We start from the raw sequence: 8240 nt of genomic DNA, 5'->3' as shown, positions 1-8240 counted from the left end.
TATGCTGTTATCCATATATTCGATTATATTAATGTAATACGACTGAATTTTTATTCATTTTCAATTTCGTTTAAGCATTTAAACTTACATTAAATTTCTTTAAACATTTCTTATTAATTAAAAAGCGTTAATGACGCAAACGAACGGAGGAATTATTGATTCTAAATCAATAATATTTTTTATGAATAATATGAATTTAAAAATTTTATTTAGGAATTTACGTAATGAAGATCGATAACCGATCAACGATTCCATGAAAGGGAGAATGATATAAGATGTTTGCTACCACCTTATATAATCAAACTAGGAGTCAGTTAAACCAGCCAGATTCAATTTGCATAACTGCATAGATTCTTTTCTACTCTAGGCACAAGGCCCGAAATTTTGGGGTAGTAAGGGGCCAGTCAATTAGATCGATCCCAGTACGCAACTGGTACTTAATTTATCGACCACGAAAGAATGAAAGGTAAAGTCGACCTCGGCGGAATTTGAACTCATAACGTAAAGACAGACGAAATACGCTAAGCATTTCGCCCGGCGTGCTAACGATTCTGCCAGCTCGCCGCCTTATAACAGTGCGTATATTGAAAATGTGAATAGCGCACTATGCAATGTTTCAGGCTAATTTTAAATGTAAGAAATAACTTCCTTTCATTAACATACAGTTTCTGCTTCACTGCTGATGACGGCAATTTATCCGTATCCGAAGATCACGAGGAAGAGCAACCTGCCCTCAACTGGCTATGTAAACCGACCCTTGACGCTGCGTGTTTTTGACTTCCTTCCAGCACCCAGTAGTGTTAAAGCGAGTCAATCCGCGCAATCCAGTCTCACCCTTTACACTTGGAGATCTGATCACAATAGTCCAACGGGCTAAGGTGCCTGCGGTGACCAATAAGATGTAGGTTTTACATTGGAGTGACCTCCTCCTCGGTGAATTGCCTTACAGGGCCAGGGAGAACCAAGTATCCTGGAGTTGCCGCAAGGGAGCCAAAGAGGGCACCGGACTGCCTGGTGACTCCGCTCCTTGATTTGCTCTCGAAGTTGATCCCCTAGCCTTTTCCTTTCATAAGGCACACACAGAGCAGTAAGGATTTGAGTTTGATGTTTCTTCTATAGCATGCTAATTAACCCATAACTGGGACCCTGACTGGTGCTGTTACTCCGAGTTAGAAGAGTCCTGGGATCAATAGTCACTTGCCGTAATATAGAGTCATGTGTTCTATTGCTCCAGAAAAAAAATGTTTAACCACAGGTCAGGTATGATCGAGCAAACCTATGACTAAAGGCGTTCCAACTATGATCATCTCGTCTTCACTTTAAACATAGTATATCTAGAACGATATTATCCAGTGTGCCCTTCGTTACTTAAAACAGTAAGGTACGATATAAGTTCGATTTGGTTGCTATTTCTAGTAAATCGATTGATCACATTTTGGTTCCTTGGCTCGTAAAGTAAGTTTCGATAATTTATTGTAATTAGTTTCATTGATTTGGCACACCCACCCCACCTAATTAGGCTCGTAATTAGTTAAGAGAAATCAATATTAAGTGCAGATATGACTGTGGTTAAGAAGTTCGCTTTGCAACCGTGTGGTTTTGTGTTCAGTCTCACTGCGCGGCATCTTGGGCAAGTGTCCTCTACTGTAGTCTCGAGTCGCCGACTGCCTTATGAGTGAATTCGGGAGACGGAAACTGATTCTACCAGCTCACCGCCTTCATTAATAACAATAATAATCCATTCTACTATAGGCACAAGACACGAAATTTAGCGGAAGGGGGACAAATCGATTACATCAACCCCAGTGTTTCACTGGTACTTAATTTATCGACCCCCGAAAGAATGAAAGGTAAAGTCGACCTCGGCACAATTTGATCTCAGAGCATAAAGACAGACGAAATGCCGCTCAGCATTTTGCCCTGCCAGCTTGCTGTCTTTCTAAAGATTATAATGGAAAATGTTACAGCCGTGACCATCCATCATTTTTTTTTTTTTTGTCTCGTCAAGGACGGTACAGGTACAATATCGATTGCCTGGAACCTTTGGATTATTGATTTTTTTCCGGACCGGGGATGGGGTCACCTCTAAATTTAGCAAATATTGGTCTCAAATTTTCGCACAATGTTAATAAGTTGAATGGAGGGGTGGAGGGGTGGAGGGGGTTTAAGCCGATTACGTCAACCTCAGTGCGTAATTGCTATTTATTTTATCGACCCCGAAACGGATGTAAAGCAAATTCAACTTCGGCGGAATTTGATCTCAGAACGTAAGGACGGACAAAATGCCGCTAAAACATTTTCCCCGTTGTGCCACGGTTCTGTCAGCTCGCCGCCTTAATAATAATAATAATAATAATAATAATAATAATAGAACCAATATTAAAATTACTTGAGTAAATGAAATACAGGTATCTGTACGTTATCTTTTATTTTTCACTTGTTCCAATCATCAGACTGCGGTCATGCTGGAGCACTGCCTTGAAGAATTTTTAGTCACATGAATCGACCCCCATTACTTTTTTAACCCTGGTACTTATTTTATCGGTTCATCTTGGCCGAACCGCTATATTAATAGAAAAATAAACAAACACCGGCTCTTAAGTAGTGGTGGGAAACACACACGACAGGTTTCTTGCAGTTTCCGTCTACCAAATTCTCTCACAAGGCTTTAGTCGGCCCGAGGCTATAGTACAGTGGTTCCCAACCTGTGGTCCGCAAAGGTAGTACTGGGAGTCCGTGAACACGTTAAGCTGACAGACCTTTCAATATCCTGGGGTCCGTGAGAAAGTTCATTTTAAAAAAAGGGTTAGTGAAAAGGTTAGGAACCACTGCTACAGTAGAAGACACTTGCGCAATGTACCACGCAGTGGGACCGAACCCGGGCCATGTGGTTGGGGAGCCAACTTCTAACTACACAGCCACACTTGCGTTAGTATAAGTAATACTAGATCAGTAATACTGCTTTGAATAAAATATTCGTTAACTAGTCTGTTGGCTGCAGGAATTTGAAGTTCCTGTTCGTAAATTTATACGGATTAAACGAGATTACGAATTATCAATGTCTGGAAAATCGGTGTTGTACCTGTAATATCTAATGTGTTTTCTATTATTTCTATTTTCTTCAACAATAGGCATACTGTGAGCTGAGGAGGTTTTAGTTGCTATTTCTACACGGTCAGCGACCACGTAAAAGCCTGCCTCATTGGCTAGCTTGGTGGACATTTATTGAACAGAAGACAAAAAAAAAATAATAATAATAAACGACAGACAGACAGACAGATAACAGCAATAGCAGCCGTAGTAACAGTAGCAGCAGTAGCAGCAGACGTTCAATGACAGTTGCACTCTGGGAAGACATGGTTGGTTGGGTTGTCATGCTTAACTGGACAGAAAGACACGTCCTGATCTAATGTCGCTTACAACACTATCAAACTTTGTCGTCCATTGCACATTAATAGTATTGCTATTGTTACGTGTTGTTGTTTTAGTTGTTGTTGTTATTAGTGGTGGTGGTGGTAGTTTATGGTGGTGTTGGTGGCTTGTAGTGGTGGTGGTGGTGGTGGTGGTGTTACGATGATGTGAATGTAGCGATGGGTAGCAGCGGGGGTTGAGATGGTGGTGGTTTATGATGGCGATTAGAAGGTGGTGGTCACGGTTGTGGTTGTGCTGATGTAAATATGATAGATGGCGTTGTGGTGATCCATCCGGAGATGGTTTTGGCGATGGTTGTGGTTGTAGTAAATGAGGTGGTGTTGAGGAGGCTATCGTGTGGATGTTTCGGTTGTAGTAGTCATCGTGAGAGTTGTAGCTGTCCTTAATACAGATGTAAATGTAGTAGCGGTGGTGGTGTGGAGGTGGTGGTGGTTCTGTTAGTGTAGGTGGTAGTAGTGGTATTGGTGGTGTTGGCGATAGTGGTGGCAGTAGTTGTGGTGGTGTTAGTGTTGGTAGTGGTGTTGGTGGTGGTATTGATAGTAGTGGTGGTAGTGGTACTTATTGTTCAGTCCCAGATCAACCCTAATTGAGCAATCCTAGAAATATAGACACTCCAAGCACGACCATCTCGTCTGTTTCCCAAATGTGTAACTAAGCCATGATTACATTACTCAATTTGTCTTTTTCTAGCATGACAGTTTATGAGTTGACATAGATTTGGCTGCTATTACTAGCACATAGAATGACCTTCCCCCTACAGACCCCTTCATTAGTTGGTGATTATTGTAGAGGTGTTAGTAGCGTGGTAGTGGTTGTGATGGTTGATGTCGTAGTGGTTAAGAATAATTTTTCATGTGTTCATATGATGATTGGCGCTGTGGTGGTGGTGGTGATGATGATGATGATGGTGGTGGTGATGGTGGTGGTAGCGGTGGTAGTGGTGGTGATGACTGATGTTGGTGGTGATGTGGTGGTGGTGGTGGTAGTGGTGATGATGGTAGTGGTGGTGGTGATAGAGGTGATGGTGATGATAATGGTGATGATGATGATGATGATGGTGGTGGTGGTGGTGGTGGTGATAGCGGTGGTGATGATGGTAGTAGTGGGGGTAGTGGTGGTGACTGATGTTGGTGGTGATGGTAATGGTGGTGGTGGTGGTGATGGTGGTGGTGATAGTGGTTGTGTCGGTAGCGGTAGTAGTAGTAGTGGTAGTAGTAGTGGTGGTAGTAGTAGTGGTGGTGGTGGTGATGGTGGCGGTGGTGGCGTGGGTGATAGTGGTGGTGAGGGGAGTTTGTGATTGCTTTGCACTCCAGTGCACAACGATTGTTGCAACAACACCTTTGTGTCTTTAATTACGGCAATAAAACGGTTGCGGTGGGAGCAGAGGGGGGGGGGCAGACGGTGAGAAGGGGTGGCGCTGGCGGTGGTATTTATAGTAACAGTAGCTACTACTACTACTACTACTAGAAGCAGTTTATTAAAATATGTAAATAATAATAATAGCCGTAATAATAATAAAACCAATAAAATAATGACAGTAATGATCTATTTTATTAGCCAGAGGGGCATCAGATGAGGGTCACATTACAATAACAATAAAATCATCATTATCATCATTATTATTATTATCATTATTATGAAGGTGGCGAGCTGGCAGAAACGTTAGCACGCCGGGCGAAATGCTCAGCTGTTACGTTCTGAGTTCAAATTCCGCCGAGGTCGACTTTGCTTTTCATCTCTCTCGGGGTCGATAAATTAAGTACCAGTTACGCACTGGAGTCGATGTAATCGACTCAATCCCTTTGTCTGTCCTTGTTTGTCCCCTCTATGTTTAGCCCCTTGTGGGCAATAAAGAAATAAGAATCGTTAGCACGCCGGGCGAAATGTTCAGCGGTATTTCGTCTGCCGTTACGTTCTGAGTTCAAATTCTGCCTAGGTTGACTTTGCCTTTCATCCCTTTCGGGGGTCGATAAATTAAGTACCAGTTGCGTTCTGAGGTCGATCTAATCGACTGCTCCTTCCTACCAAATTTCAGGCCTTGTACCTATATTAGAAAGGATTATCATTATTATTATTGTGATGATGATGATGATGATGAAGCGGAGGAGGAAATGAAGTAGGAGGAGAAGAAGAACTATATATGTATATATATATATATATATAGATAGATACATACGTACATATATATACCATTTATGTTTAAAATGATGCCGTTTTTGTTCCAGTTGATGATGATGATGATGAAAGTAGTGATGATGATGATGGTAATTGATAATATCATTAAGCCATCTAATTGCCAATCAATCAATATAAATGACAACGGCTGTAATAACAGCAATAAAAGTTGGAGCAGCACAAATAAGATACAAAACAGCAACAACAACAACAACAGCAACTACTACTACTACTACTACTACTACTACTACAAAAACTGTTCAATTATCCATACCTTCGCCATTAACAACTCTATCAATGCAATTACGAAATGACCTGCTAGAAATAGCAACCAAATCTCCTTTCAATGATACCCAATCGTCTATAAAAAGTAAAAAAGGAGGTACACATAGAGGAAAGCAGTTGTAGGGGGCCGTTAGGCTGATGGAATGGTGACGGGTGAAATGCTTTTTGACAGTGAATTAAACAATAGCGATAACAATTGTGTTAATACTGTACATACATACATACATACATACACACACACACACACACACACACACATATATATATACATATATGTGTACGGAGATATACTTGCATAGCAAGTGACATGATCTGAGATCGTGTACTGGAACGAAAACAATTGCAGCGTGGGGCTTATAAACACCTTCCACGCTGCAATTGTATATATATATATATATATATATATATATATATATATATTATTATAATTAATATTTGAAAAATTTACTCCTTGATTGAACCTGTATTAACTGCAGACTAGGTCTTGGCACACTACACGTGGGTATAAATGAAAGATGTGAATTCTACTTTGCGGTATATTTCTGCGATTCTGGATGGCTATCGCGGCTTGCATGCATATTTTGAGATACTCGTAAATTTATGCTATAGAACACTGTTACTGATGATAGCAGTCGGTAAACAGGGTCTTGTACACGGTTAACTAAAAGTTTTGATTCACTATCTTTCTTTTGCTCGCCTACAATCTAGTGTGTTATTCTCGGAGATTTTAAGGTGGTAATAGTGTCTTTTTGGCGTCTATTTTTACAGTGCGTAGTGAGGCATATAGCCAATCCCTTGTTATATTCATGTACATAATTATAAAATATTTTATAAAATTTACCTATGAGATTTTTATTTCCGCTCTGACCCCCTGGTAAAATCATTAATGATTTTTACCCTTTATTATAATATATAAATATATACATTCCATACACCATTCATATTACAGTATTATATCTACCCTAACTGCACCACATCCAGAACTACTTACTTCCCTTACACAATCTTTTTACTCAGGGACTAGTAGACCCAACACCGTTTGGTAATCGGTGCGCATTCAAAGCCAGTGAACAGTAATTGACGAAACCAGTATGACTTTGAATCCCTTTAATAATTCATAATAATGACTTTTATCCCTCTTAATTCTACCTCAGTTCAAAATTTCTCTAACGAGCAGAAAATAAAAGCAAAAAGACTTGCGATAATTGTTAGCAAGTGTCAATGAAAAGGGGAGATAATAACAAGGCGTTAAAAATTTTGCAGTTGAAGTAACATGGTTAGGAAAAATTACTAACTAAAAATTTCAGAGACAGGGCAAAGCAGTGGAGGGGCGTTAACATCAGTTTGGTCTTATCAGGAGGACATAATCCCTCTCGTCTCCGAACAGATATCTAGAATTTAATTTATTCAGTAGAAAAGCTCAAATTTCATATACCGTCAAAACTTTAATTCTGCTTAACAGCTGTTTCATTACGATAAACGTCATTAAATATATAATTACATAATTAATTAGGTTAATATCATTAATTAATATACATGCAAGTCGGTCTCGTTTAGATTTACTGCAATAGAATAACGTGCTGGAATTAATTGAGTTCTTAATTACTGTGGATTAATTTTTTCATGTTTATTTATCAATTCTTCATCTTTTATATAATATTTGTTTAAGTCATTAGACTGCGGCCTTCCTGGAGCACCGCTTTGAAGAATTTTTAGTGAAACGAATCTACCTTAGTACTTATATTTCTTTATGCCTTGTACTTATTCGAACGGCATGTTTTGGCCGAACCGCTAAGTTACAGGGATTTAAACACTCTAACGCCGGTTGTCAAGCGGTAGTGGGGGTCATAGACAAAAAGACACACACATATACACATACGTATTTGCATGCATGCATACATACATACATACATACATCCATGCATACATATATAGATAGATACACACACACACACATGTATGTAAGTAATTGTAAGATCCAAGGATCTAAATGTAGGAAGTTTGTAAGCTTCGAGCAGTCTGTGGTAGATATAAACAACTTTCAGGAACAATAATAATTTACTGACTTCTCCCATATCGAAGTTCGATAAGCCTAAAAAGTTTTATATAACAGATTTGCTATGAATGCAAATTGAGAGAGTGGAAAATCCAAATTGAGAGATTGGAATAGGTAAAATTCAGCCAACATAGGTTTCCTAATTAGTAAGTCTCCTGATGTAATAATTACTCAACGAGGGTAGTCAGCTAGCTACTAATCAGGCCGAGGATACCTTAATTATATAAAGGTTACATAATCGTTCCAAAATGACAATGTAATATATATATATATATATATATATATATATATA

This window comes from Octopus bimaculoides, chromosome 22 (genome assembly GCF_001194135.2).
Source record: "Octopus bimaculoides isolate UCB-OBI-ISO-001 chromosome 22, ASM119413v2, whole genome shotgun sequence".
Taxonomy (NCBI): Eukaryota; Metazoa; Mollusca; class Cephalopoda; order Octopoda; family Octopodidae; genus Octopus; species Octopus bimaculoides.
Note: the sequence above shows the minus strand (reverse complement) of the source record.